This window comes from Tachypleus tridentatus, chromosome 5 (assembly GCF_004210375.1).
Source record: "Tachypleus tridentatus isolate NWPU-2018 chromosome 5, ASM421037v1, whole genome shotgun sequence".
NCBI lineage: Eukaryota > Metazoa > Arthropoda > Merostomata > Xiphosura > Limulidae > Tachypleus > Tachypleus tridentatus.
This window is the reverse complement of record NC_134829.1, coordinates 44,647,043-44,661,178: the sequence shown is the minus strand read 5'-3', so window position 1 is coordinate 44,661,178 and position 14,136 is coordinate 44,647,043. Positions and strand designations below refer to the sequence as shown.

At 33.8% G+C, this 14,136-nt stretch overlaps 1 protein-coding gene across 4 annotated transcripts in view; it reads left to right on the top strand.

Annotated features, from left to right (window-relative positions):
* Window positions 1–9,070: 9,070 nt before the first annotated feature.
* LOC143251057 (cyclin-dependent kinase 17-like) overlaps window positions 9,071–14,136 on the top strand; it is a 127,587-nt gene continuing 122,521 nt past the window's right edge. For all 4 annotated transcript variants that reach the window (XM_076502396.1, XM_076502392.1, XM_076502393.1 and 1 more), the window contains exon 1: window positions 9,071–9,218. The gene's annotated coding sequence lies outside the window, so the exon portion shown is untranslated. The remainder of the gene's footprint in view (window positions 9,219–14,136) is intronic.

The window sequence follows — 14,136 nt, the reverse complement described above, 5'->3', positions numbered from 1 at the left end:
AAAACGTCTATGCCCTATGTCTATCTATATTGTTGTAATGGCTCTTATCATTGGGCAAGTTCGTTTTGGTTATTAGGTGAAATTAATGCAAAGTGTATTTCACTTAACGACAACGAAAATCATGTATTTTCGACTCTTACGTAAGAACTCTACAAGCCAGGCAGTTCCGAGAACAGAAGTGAAGTTGACATGTTGTTATATATTCTTCTTTGCTTTTGCCCCAATCACCAGTGCCTCAGCTGTAAGACTGAAGGCTTTTTACGCTAAAACCTCCGATTCCATAATGGGCACAACACAAATAGTTCATTGTGTAGTTTTGAGCTGAACAACAAACAAAAAACTCTTTGCTTTCATTCGTAACTTCATTTCTGAAAATAATAATAACCAACCGATAGGCATAACTCATAAATCACATTAAATGAATACTTACTTGTTGAACTTACTCTGGTATCTATGGCACAAACCCAACAAAATATAGAATTAGTTTCACAAAGCGACACAATGTTCGAGCTGCTTGCCACCTTTGTTTATCTTTCACCGGCTATTTTATTTTGTTTATTTATCTATCTATATCCAATATTGGCACAAATTTATCTTCTCTTGATTACTATGCATGTTACATTCACTTGTAAGTTGCAACCTGTAAGCCTAACTTGATAACTAATGTTTTAACTCAAATACGTTATTAATAGTGCTACGATTAACAAACAAATAAGCTTACTTATACAATTACGACAAACTGATTGAGTAACTGATCATATACACAACAACTAATACTGATCCGAATATTTTACTGGAACTAAATACTTCATCGAATGTTTAGCACTCTCACTATAGAAAGACTGATTAATATTAATACTCTTAATAAAATTATTCAGTGAGCAAGCAAATAAAGAAATATAAAATACAACATTTCACCAATATTGTATTTTTTAATATCCATACAGTTCAAAAACTACTTAGCATGCACACTTTGACATTTACTACTATTTCACTATTAATTCGTGTCTTATAACTGATGTCTCACTTCTAGATATTCGTCTAAATTATTAGATTTACGTAACGCCATCTAGAATATTATAAAACTACTTGACCGTCATGTGCTTTCTAATTAATAAAAGAGTTAAAGCGTTGAAACACATCTCACAATGCTATCTTGATTCCCTGAATATAATTTCTGTTCACTTCCATAATAAGTAATACATAAATTTCTACGATTACTTTAATCCACATGTAGCTTGAGAAGAAAGATTTTGTTTGAATTTGTATTTCAGAACGGCTGGTTGTGGTGTTAACACTTTCATTGATTGGCAGAGAACAACGTTTCTGCCTTCCCAGGTCTTCCTCAGGTTGACAAAGTGGTTTTTTTATTCATCAAGAATGTGCTTGAATTTACAACTTATATTCTATCAGTGACAAAATATATGTATTTAACTGTATAATTGGTTTGGTTTGAATTTCGCGCAAAGCTACACGAAGGCTATCTGCGCTAGTCATCCCTAATTTATCAGTGTAAGACTAGAGGGAAAGCAGTTAGTCATCATCACCCACCGCTTACTCTTGGGCTACTTTTTTGCCAATGAATAATGGGATTGACCGAAACTTCATAACGTCCCCACGACAGAAAGGACGAGCATGTTTGGTGTGATGGGGATTCGAACCTGTAATCCTCAGATTATAAGTCGAGTGCCTTAACCACCTGGCCATGCCGGGACTAAAGTGTACAGGTTGCCCGTGAGTCCCTACCCATCCACATATCTTATTTATCCAGTGTATCTGTGTTATTGTATCCAGGGTGTCACCAGTATTTTTGCGTTCATGTACCCACGTACTTGTCACAATACGCTCTTCAAATGTAAATGGGCTTACATCATCCATATTTCTCTGAAAAAAAGAAACAAATTTATAATACATGCGCAATTGAATATAACATAATAACATATGGATGGGTAGCGACTTACGGGCCACCCTGTATAATAGAGGCGTGTAAAGTATCACCTATTTGATGAGCGATGTGTACATAACATATCTACTTAGGCTCCTGAGGATAGGGCATAGACGTTTATTTTGTTACCGGGGTCTGGCATGGCCAAGCGTGTTAAGGCGTTCAACTCGTAATCCGAGGGGCGCGGGTTTGAATCCCGGTCACACCAAACATTCTCGCCCTTTCAGCCGTGGGGCCGTTATAATATGACAATTAATTCCACCATTCGTTGGTAAAATAGTAGCCCAAGAGTTGACGGTAGATGGTGATGACTAGCTGTCTTTCCTCTCGTCTTACAGTGTTAAATTAGGGACGGCTAGAGCAGATAGCCCTCGAGTAGCTTTGCGCGAAATTCAAAACAAACAAACTTAGGCTCCTGAATATTCTAATTTATTACAGATAGTCTTAGTATACGCTGATGACAGAGACCTGATAATGACGATGTCAATAAAATAACATAGGAAAACGGAGCTCACTGATAAATAACTCTAAAATATTAGACTTTGGCTCATCTGGTCATGTATTAACGTACAGAGTGTGAAAACTTGCGTGTATCTCCATCTAGGCAAGTAAAAGCTTTATTGTTTTTAGGATATTGTAATGAAAATGTTAGAAGTTCGAGCTTCTATATACAACAGATAATACGATGAGTCTCTCAGCATGCAAAAGTTGAATTGATTATTGATTAAAATGTATAACATTGTAAAGTGGTTTATTTAATGACAAGTTTTGTTAGAGTAGAATTTTGTAATTTTTTACATTAATAAATTATAATAGTGACAGGTAAGTCACATTACTCATTTATAATAGCCCAAAAGTTGACAGTGAATGCTGTTGGCTAGCTGTCTTCACTCCAGTTTAATAGTTCACATGAACATTGTCTTTCTTTACAAGAAATTCGACAAACAGATAAAATCAGTGTTTCTTTTTTATAACGTTTAATTATAAAGACACTTGATGTACTTTGATGTATTTTGTTTTTTATGTCTCTGTCATACAATTTCAACATGGCCGATTTTGACAACATAAAGATCGTAGAAAACACAAAAAAATCGAAAACTGTAACGCTGCTTTAGACCAGTAAAAAAGTATCTTTGTACCAAATCCGATGTAAGTGATCGAAATATGGCGGAGTAATTGTCAAAAAAAACTCTAAAATGATTATTTTTATGGTTCCTCGACCATCCTTACAACTACAAAAACGGGCAAATCCAAGATTTTTGTACGTTGTCCATAAAAAAGTACTTTAGTACCAAATTCCACGTAAATTGGATTCCTGACTGACAAAAATCCTAAAATTATCGGTTTACTCAACCTTTTGACCTCCCTAAAATGATCAAAAGTGGCTATTTCCCCGACATTTGTATGCATATGTATTGAATCTGTAATAACTATCTTCGTAAAAATTCCACGTAAATTAGTTGAAATAAGGCGAAGTAATTGTCGAAAACCCAAAATCATGCGTTTTATAGCATCTTGACCTCATATAGTTATTAAAAATGGGAAATCTCCACCATTTTTTGTGTCTGTTTGCATGTTGTTGATTTTATAATTTCACGCAAAGCTACTCGAGGGATTTCTGCGCTAGTCATCCCTAATTTAACAATGTAAGACTAGTGGGAAGGAAGCTAGTCATAACCACCCACCGCCAATTCTTGGGCTACTATTTTACCAACGAATAGTGGGATTGACTCTCACTTCATATCGCTCCCACTGATGGAAGGGAGATCATGTTTGGTGTGACGACCTAACCACTTGGCCACACCGGACAATTTTTCGTGTCAATGTGTGACCTATAGAAAAGTAGCTTTGTACTTAATCTCAAGTAAATTGATCAACATATGGACACGTAATTGACCAAAAACCCAAAATTATACTTTTTTTGCGATCTCTCACTCCTCCCCCCTAAAATAAACCAAAATAAGCAAAATACAACTTTTTTAATTTAATTTTTTTTTGTACAGTAATTTGTTGATCGCATGAAAATTTAAATTTATGTTAATTTTCATCTAGGTTGCTGTAAATATGACTACACAAGAAACAAAAATATGCATTTTGAAGTTGTTTGATCTCTGGCCCCATAAAATCATTAAAAAAGGCCTAAAAAAAAAAAGATTAAAAAGTGTCTGGGTTTATTGGACCAAGTTTCAATCCGCTAATAAATGAATGAATGTCGATCGATTCAAAAGTTTAGAAGAAGAAGAAAGGGAGTAAAAACAATATATATATCTCTGCAGACATTCTCTTCCCAAGACGATGCTTATACTATACTCGAAGTGATATATAAAGTGAGATATGTGTCTCCGATTTGCTTGATTTATTTTGTTGTTGTTCATGTTGAAAAATTTAAAGAGTGGGTAGTCCTGAATGTGCGCTAACTAGTAATTGACTCTGCAATTTGCGTTATGAAATCTTCTGTACTTGAAAGTAGACTTCTGACACTTTCTTTAAACAAACTAGAAAACTAAAAGTTAATTGTAACTATAGCGTCGGTCTTGACAGCGCTATCAGGATTGCTAAACTTTAGTGATTTTAGTTTTTTTTCAGCCATATTTGTCATCTAAACAACCGTTGATTTCGTACTATGACTGGAAGTATGTATGTTTGTGTGTTTTTCTTATAGCAAAGCCACATCGAGCTTTCTCCTGAGTCCACGGAAGTATGTGAGCCGTCATTGACTTCATTCTATTATTATTTAACTTTCTTAGTGGCTTATCACGTAACAAAAATCCTTTACGTATGTATGTTTTTACAAAACCAAAGTATCATCAATAGTTCCTTAAATAAAACCGAAAAGTTACATCATACTATGTTTAAATATAATTAACAGTGAATCAAATAAAGATTAGATATTTTCAAACAATAGTAAAAAGTAAAACAACATTCTGATATCACCAAGATAGGGATAATATCAGGTTGTCCAGAAATAAATATTGGAATTCTCACGATGACATTTAAAAGCTGAATATTGGGTGGTTTTATCCAACGTTTTTCGCTTACATGGTGTCTTAACTGTATACTGTTCCAGCTCTACTCAGAGTAAGTTTCGCAACCCCCAAGGCAGCATGGACAAGAAGGACTTTCGTCTGATTTTCTTCTGCGACTTCAAAGTTGGACGAAAAGCTACCGAAACTACGCGGAACATCAAACAGGCATTCGGCCATGGATCTGTTACTCAACATAAAGCTTAGCGTTGGTTCCAAAGGTTTACACATAGAGATGAAAGTCTTAAAGACCACGAAGGTTGTGGAAGGAAGCCATCCTTGGATTAAAACACATTAAGGGAAGCAGTTGAGACAGACCCTCGCACAACAGTACGCGAGCTTGCAGAAAAGCTAGACACAAGCAAATCAAGTATTGTCAATCACCTGAGTGTAATTGGAAAAATGAAAAAATTCGATAACTGAGTTCTGCATGATCTGAACAAAATCGGCGTTATGAGACCTGTCAAGGATGACGCTCCATATATTGAACGAATTGGGAATTGAGGTTCTGCCACATCCACCTTATTCCCCAGACCTTTCCCTACAGATTTTCATTTTTTCAAGCACTTTGATAACCTTTTGAAGAATAAACGCTTTCAAAACCAGTCAGCTGCAGAAGAAGCTTTCACGGAGTTCATTGACCACAGAAACTATGATTGCTACAGCAGGAGCATAAACAGCAATGTTACACATTGGCAAAAGTGTGTTGAAGCAAATGGTGCTTACTTTAATTAAAGCATGTTTTACAACACTGGTTTATACTTTTCCATATTTCGTAGTTCAAAATCGACATTTATTCCTGGACAGTTTAATATATTTGTCTACTGTTTTTATCAACCATGGGTGAGCTCAGACAGATAGATGCTATTATGTTAAGTTGGTAAATGAAATATATAACTTTTGTACGTCAGAAGAATTTACATGCAAATGAGGTGTAATCGTTTTAGTCATCAACTACGTTCTTGTTAATTAGACTTCTTTAAAATCGATATAAAATTAAATCTCTCAACACAATATTTACGTTATTATATATATATATAACAGGGATTTTCAAACTTTTCCAGGTCCGGACTCTCGTTTACAAATAAACAATAATACTATAATATAGTTCTGCACACAACGTTTATTTTAAAATCAACAGAACGTGTAGGATACTCAATAGGCGGGGCGTGGGTCATCCACTAGTGTGATCAGACTGTGTACCCGAGGATTTCTTATTTGCGTTCTAAGGGTGATGCGAAAACACATTTTGTACTTTGGATCCTTTTGGATGCAGTGTAAGAGTAAAGGTCAAATCCTACTATGTGTTCAAACAAGAAAGTCTCAGAGGCTGGCACTGGGTGTTGTTAAATATGTGTACCCATACTAGTTTATAAAAGTTATTGTTTTGTTTGTTTGTTTTGGAATTTCGCACAAAGCTACTCGAGGGCTATCTGTGCTAGCCGTCCCTAATTTAGCAGTGTAAGACTAGAGGGAAGGCAGCTAGTCATCACCACCCACCGCCAACTCTTGGGCTACTCTTTTACCAACGAATAGTGGGATTGACCGTCACATTATACACCCCCACGGCTGGGAGGGCGAGCATGTTTAGCGCGACGCGGGCGCGAACCCGCGACCCTCGGATTACGAGCCGCACGCCTTACGCGCTTGGCCATGCCAGGCCCTAAAAGTTATTGACAGACATGTGCAGATAATCCTTTTGTACCTTTCCACTGATATTTAAAACATATTGAAAACAATGAATAGCTTTCCTTTTCATATAATCAGACAGCGAAGAAGTTGAAAAAACGAATAAACTACTTTGAATATATATTAGTATTTAAAATAAATAAATTAGAAAAGGCTTACAACTTGATAACTCTTGATTTTTATAGCATTCTAGTAGTTGTATACTACGATCCAGAAATATGAATTTGAAAAGCTGATTTATCTACTTTTTTTAAAACAAACTTCAAAAGTTTTTTATTATTATTATGCTTTTTTAAAAGGTAATCTGCATTTTTTTCAAATGTTAATGCATTTTTTGAAAGAACTGAAAATAATAATCTTTATTTTAATTATTTATTTTGTAATAGTATGTAATTATATTGATTATTATTGTACGTGAAGATGGTTATAGTGTTCAATACGCTCGACCTATCAACAGTGAAGGCGTTATAACGTTGATAATGGTTAGTATTAATATTCATTCTCCGTAGTCTATAACTTCAAAATTAAAGAGAGCTCGCGCGAATAACCCTCGTTAGCTTTTCGCGAAATCCCATAACGATAACAACTGTACTTACAGAGAGGAACATCTTTAGTTCAAGGTTTTTGTATAACAAGAAAGTTGCGGACTTTGATCAAACGATAAGATAGGGTTTGTGTTTTCTCATAGCAAAGCCACATCAGGCTATCTGCTGAGTCCACCGAGCCTCGTAAGAAACTGAAATAACTAGCATTTCGACTTGGGCTTTGTTTTACGGAGCCTAATTGGCCTCAAAAAATTTGATACTGAGCGAAATTCTTCTTTGGAAGTGTCACACAACAAATAACAAGAAGCTGGGATGCTGTTCTTCTTACTAGAAACCTGTTTAGGCCTATTTTTGAAATGCTAATAAAATAATTACCAGTATCATTATACTACAACATCATGCCTTCAACGCGGCTCATTAAGAGTAAGTACTCGCGTATTAACAACAAATATATAACTAGTGTTACGTTGAAAGATTTTGGTTTAGTTTGTTTTGTTTTGAATTTCGCGCAAAGCTACACGAGAGTTATCTGCACTGGCCGTTCCTAATTTATCAATGTAAGACTAGAGGGTAGGCAGCTAGTCATCACCTGAACTCTTGGGCTACTCTTTTACCAACGAATAGTGGAATTGACCGTCATATTATAACTCCCCCACGGCTGAAGTGGCGAGCATGTTTGGTGCGACCGGGATTTGAACCCGCGACCCTCGGATTACGAGTCGAACGCCTTAACACGCTTGGCCACGCCGGGCCTGAAAAATATTATTGAAGTTGTTTTCACGCAAAGCAATTTGAGAGCAATTTATGCTAGCTGATCCTGATTTGCAAATGATAGGTTAGAGAGAATGCAATAATATGACGGTCCAGCATGTCAGATGGTTGAGGCACTCGACTCATTATCTGAGGGTCGCGGGTTCGAATCACCTTCAGCCGTGAGGGCATTATTAGTGACGGTCAATTCCACTATTCCTTGTTAAAAGAGTAGTACAACAGTTGACAGTGGGGAGTGATGACTAACTGCTTTCCCTCTAGTCTTACACCGCAAAATTAGGGAGGGCTAGCGCCGATAGCCCTCGTGTAGCTGTGCGCGAATTTCAAAACACACTAAATAAATTTTATATTGCAGGATAAAAAGAAACGTTAGACTTGTAAAGTTATATTTGTATAATGTATAAGCTCCAAGGTGGTTCAGTGGTAAATTTGAGAGCTTATAACACTAAACATTGGGTTTTGATACATGTTGTGAGGAGAGCACAAATATCCCATTGTGTATCGTTTTGCCTAACAACAAACATAATTAACAACTACAAGCGCATGTTTCTCAAGAGCCTTGGAATGACGAAACATTGAGTGGAAACATCCAATTGTGGAACAAAAATCAAAATTCGTTGATAAATCTTTTTTAATATATGCATTTTGTATATTATTGTCGGACAGATGGCACACTCGTCATTTGGTTCTCTTTTTGTTTGGTGATTTCGTAATAGTTATACGCAATAATAGTAGTGTCTTCTCGAAAGGTTCATGGGTTTGTTATGAAAAGACATTATATTTGTAATTTTTGAAGTCACTGCAATATTGTTTTATTGTTTGCTTTGAAACGTAGTTTTTATAGAAATTGATAATTTCTTCAATTATAAATAGTAATACTAATAGTATTCAGTATCATTTGTATAGTATAACATTTGCAATTAGTATTACTTTACAAATATTAATTGTTTGCGAAAGTACTGTAAAGACAAACTTTGAAACTGATACTAACATTAACAGGTGGTCACAGTAACAGATTTGAATTAGAAAGATTGAGTGAACTTTGGATGACTGACGTATTTCGCTGGGCATGTGATAAGGGTTTTCTGCATGTACGTAGCATGTTTCTTCTACTTCTTGTGTATTGTGATTGTTGAATGTTGTTGCACATTAGCAGTATTAGCAAGAAGTTTTAAAATTTCATATTTTAAAGCTTACTTCAGAATCTTGAGTTCTATAATTTGAAAGTTAAAGTTGAGCAATGAGGTAAGAATACGAAACATGCTAACTTTTAGTATTAGACTTTTAAAAATATGCATTACTGTTATTAGGATATCTTATATTGTTAACGTTATTGTAAGAAACAGAATTACTTTAGCTTAGAGACTTTGAATTAGATTAATTTCTATCAGCTGCTAGTAGAATTGGATTGTGTCAAGTAACACAAATGAGCTTTTAATAATTTAATTGTTGAGTCCGGAAGTCACATGGTTTCAACAATCATCGCAGGTCGTTTTCTATACTTGTTCCTTGTAAATAATGTATAACGCTTAAGAATGCACAGTGTTACTACTTGTTAAAACAAGCATTACATCTGTTTTCTCTTGTCCTGATGCATGATTGATAGCTGTAATGTTCCAAGTAGTATGTTCAAAACAGGTCAGTCACAAAATTTGCTGCAAGCAGAAAGTATTTGATTTGAATTAATATGGTTTAATTCACCTGATGCAGTTTGTAATGGATATCATTGCTTTTACTTTATTTGTGCAGTCTTAGCCTGTATTAGTGATGGTTAGTGACTTAATGAATATTAAAATGGTGAGTAGAGATTAATACCATTTTTTGTTTGTAGAAGTTGTAAAAAAAGAAATGGAACACAAAAAGTTTCTCCAAAAAACATTATTAATGTCTTGAAAATAACTATGGATGTTATTAACTCTTGGGATGTAGTAAAAGGTGTATTGAGAGGTTAAATACAGTTAAAGCAGAAAGATTAGATGTTGTTTTTCCTAGGAATTAAAAGGAGGTTAAAGACATGTGAACCTCTCTCTTTTGTAATCAGTTTTGATGAGTCAGCATATGGTAGGCATTTTCTTGAGGGTTGAACTGTTGTTCATGTTAATTGTGATTTTAAAGTGATAAAAGTTAACCTAGAGATGATAACATAATGTCTAGGGACAACAGGGTATCTGTTGGTCCATCTCAGCTGTCTCGTCCTCTAAGTCCAACTAAATAATAAATAATAAGTTAAAGCTAGCCCTTATCATTCATATATCTTATCTATGGACCAATTAGTCTTACTTTGCTAATGGGAAAAATTCTAGAAAGTCTCATGAAAGTTCACAAAATCATTTAGTGAAATATAACCAAATCAACATGAATTCACTGAAGGGAAGCCTTTTGTTGACTTTTTTGTAGATGTGATTTGTTATCTGGACAATGGAAAGAATGTGGGGTTTATACATGTATTCTGGAAGTTTTTGATAAGATGCCATACAAAAGATTATCTTGGAGAAACCATTTTGATAGGGGATTGAAAAATGACTAGTGAATTAGATTATAAGATTTGATGAGAGAAAGCAGAGATGTTATTAATAGTCCAATCAAACTGGATCCTTGTTACTAGTAGTTCAAGTTCTTGGATTTTTGCTTTACTTATTTACTTTGATCATATTATTAATAGAGGCATAATTAGAAAAGTTTGCTGATGACATTAAACCTTGAGTATTTCTTATTGTACTGAAAATATTAAAGTAATTTACAGAGTGATAGGAAATTGGATTAGTTGTTTTACAAGATAAAATGTCTAATACATGACATTTAAGTATAGTAAGTGCAGTGTAATCTATTTTAGTTATAACTTGAATCACAGGTTCAGTGTGGTTAGTATCGTGTATATGAATAAAAGGCTTTTGGATGGTGAATAATTCACCCAAATGATTAAAGCAGTGCTCTGTTGCTAGAAGTAAGCTATTGCTGAATAATTTTAGGTTGTATTTACAAGTTTACATTAATAACTAGGCCTCACTTGAAAGTTTATGTACAGTTTTGATTTTGTGTAAGAAAGTATGTTGACTTCAGAGATGGAATATTTGTCTCATATGGATGGATTAAGCTTTCTTTAAACCAATTTTCTGAAAAAGGGTAATAAGTGATCTTACTAAAACTTGCAAAATTATTTGGAAATCACCAGAATAGTCTGATTTTTTTTTGCTGTCTGAAGGTAATAGGATGAGATACCATGCAAACTTAAGATTTAGAAAAGACAGGCTAGATTGCAGTTAATACTGTTACTTTTATATGAGGGTGATTGACTTACAGAATAAATTATCTTTGGCACTAGGGGAGGCTTACACTTCACAGAAATTTAGAAGAGGAATCAATGATTTTCTGAAAAATAAAAGTTAGGTTTGAAAGATTTTCAAGGATGGGTGTACAAAGACAACCTTAAAGAACCAAATGATTCCTGATGTCTGTGTGTTTAGTTAAAGTAGAAGTCAAGAGTTTCCTGAAAAATAGACTTAGAGGATGGGTTTAAGATTTTGAGTTTGCTTAAGAATGGACAGAGATGAAGGATCAATTGGTTCATTATTAGCCATACATTATTTTAGTCATTTTCTAAGGATGAAATTAAGGTCCCATACACAAATAGAGAATTAAAATGTTTAATTATCAAGTATTAGGTCTTGCCAGATTTGGATGTAAACAGGAGACCAGTCCCAAATACACACGTACTGTGTTAGGTCACATTCTGATACTCACTGAAAAGAAAATACTGTAAAGTGCAACCTTTTGTAATCTGCTGTTAATAAAGTTTGATAATATGTTCCACACTTTCTGTTATATTCCAGGTTTTAATTAACTTCCCTGGTGGAGTTTTTATTTTAGTTTTGAAAATCAAAATCCATTTAGCAGATATTATATAGTATAAAACTAATTTGATTAGGCATGAATAACCATGCATTTTCATTAAATGTCTGTTTTCCACTTACATTAATAAGTGATATCTTGCAGTGAATTTCAACTTAGTTAAAAAAAATTGAATTAATCCAAGTAAAGATGTATAGTATTTCTTTTTCGGCAAAATAACTAGCAGTGTGTATCATATTAAACTTCATGTTTCATTTTGAAAGTGTGTGTTATATATCATTGAGACTTATTTTTATGCATACAAAATAGAATAAGGTGTCCTATTCTTGGTTTGTATAATGAAGTACACATTTCACTAATTTAATGGACTGTTATGAAATATATGAATATGTCTGGCATCATCCTTGGATATGTTTTAATACCACATTTAGTTTTCTTTAAACTTTTTTTTACCTTATATTTTGTTAGATTTATATTTCATTGTATGGATGAAAACACTAAAATAAAAACTTGGATATTCAAGGTTATAGATTCATGTTTTGAAAGTAGATGTGTTTTTATTAAATACTTTTGGTTAAAGCTTAAAGTTTGTGGAAAGGCTTGTTGGATGATTGTTGTTTTCAGTTTTGATCTGATTGTCTTGAAAAATGTTCAAACCTGGAATTTTGGAACTATTTCTTGATTGATACCTCTAAGTTGGGAAGAGTTTTAAAGATTTGACTGTTTTCTCTGTTTTGTGAAGAATTAAAGATTGTCCAATTCAGTTGTTTATAATCATTGGGGATTTTAATAAACTGTCTGTTGGAGGTTCATTAAACTGGTGATAGCATCATGTTGAAAGTGAAGTTCTGAAAATAAGAGGTAATAGGTATCAGCTAAGGAAGACTTCATTCAAGCACATTTTAGAGTTGTTTCTCTGTTAGGTATTTTAACTTTTGGATTGATTTGGTGGATAATGTTTGTATGTGTGCTGCTGATAAGTTGAGCTTGTAATTTTTATCAGTTAATTCTGTGGATGTGACAAGCTATATTGAGGTTGGACTAGTTTTTTTGTTGAATGGCCTTGAGAGGACACCTTATCATTTCATAACATTTTGATTTATTGTTATTATTCATCTTTATTTAGTGGGGTTAAAAGCAATATATTAAAGATCAAATATAACCTTTATAGGCTGAGTTCTCTTTTGCCCATATTTGATTTCAACAAATAATTTTTTGAAATAGAAAGTTCCTTGACATGAGTGGTTTTTGTATTGCTAAATGAGCTTATCTGGATGAAATCCTACAATATATATATATCACTACCTCGGTAAAGGGTGATGTTTGAAAGACAATATATATATATATATATATATATATCACTACCTCGGTAAAGGGTGATGTTTGAAAGACAATATATATATATATATATATATATCACTACCTCGGTAAAGGGTGATGTTTGAAAGACAATATATATATATATATATATATATATATATATCACTACCTCGGTAAAGGGTGATGTTTGAAAGACAATATATATATATATATATATATATATATATATATATCACTACCTCGGTAAAGGGTGATGTTTGAAAGATAAAAACTTTCTTTGCTACTTAATAAACTTCATTCCTCCTATGTTATCCTTATTATTTTATATGGCCTGGCATGGCCAGATGGGTTAAGGCATTTGACTCCTAATCTGAGGGTCACGGGTTTAAATCGTCACACCAAACTTGCTTGCTCTTTCAGCCATGGGGTCATTACAAAGTCAATCTCACTATTCATTGGTAAAAGAGTAGCCCAACAGTTGGTAGTGGGTGTTGAAGACTAGCTGCCTTCCCTCTAGTCTTACCATGCTAAATTACAGATAGCTAGTGCAGATAGCCCTCACAAAAACTTTGCACAAGCTTCAGAAACAAACAGTATTTGACACTAAGCAGTGCCAACACTAAATCTAATCTTATTTTCTTCAAGAGTAGATGCAGTCTTGTATTCTTTTTTAGGATAATCCTAAATCTAAGTTATGTTTGATGTTATAACACTTTGAAATTACATGCTGTTCTATCATAGCTACATGTTTATCCAATTTTATGCTTAGATTTCATGAGGTCAGTGTTGTGAGAAAAGTCAGTAGTTTGCTAGGCATCTTTGGACACGTGATATAATGTTACTGACTAGTGGAAGGTACTGCAAAGTAATAAGATTTTAATGTTTATACATGATGATTATGGAAGTGGAACTAAAGAAGAAAAAACTTCATGTAAAAACTTTATTTGTAATTGTAAAAAATTTACATGTTTAGTGGTAAGGCTCTAATTGAAGT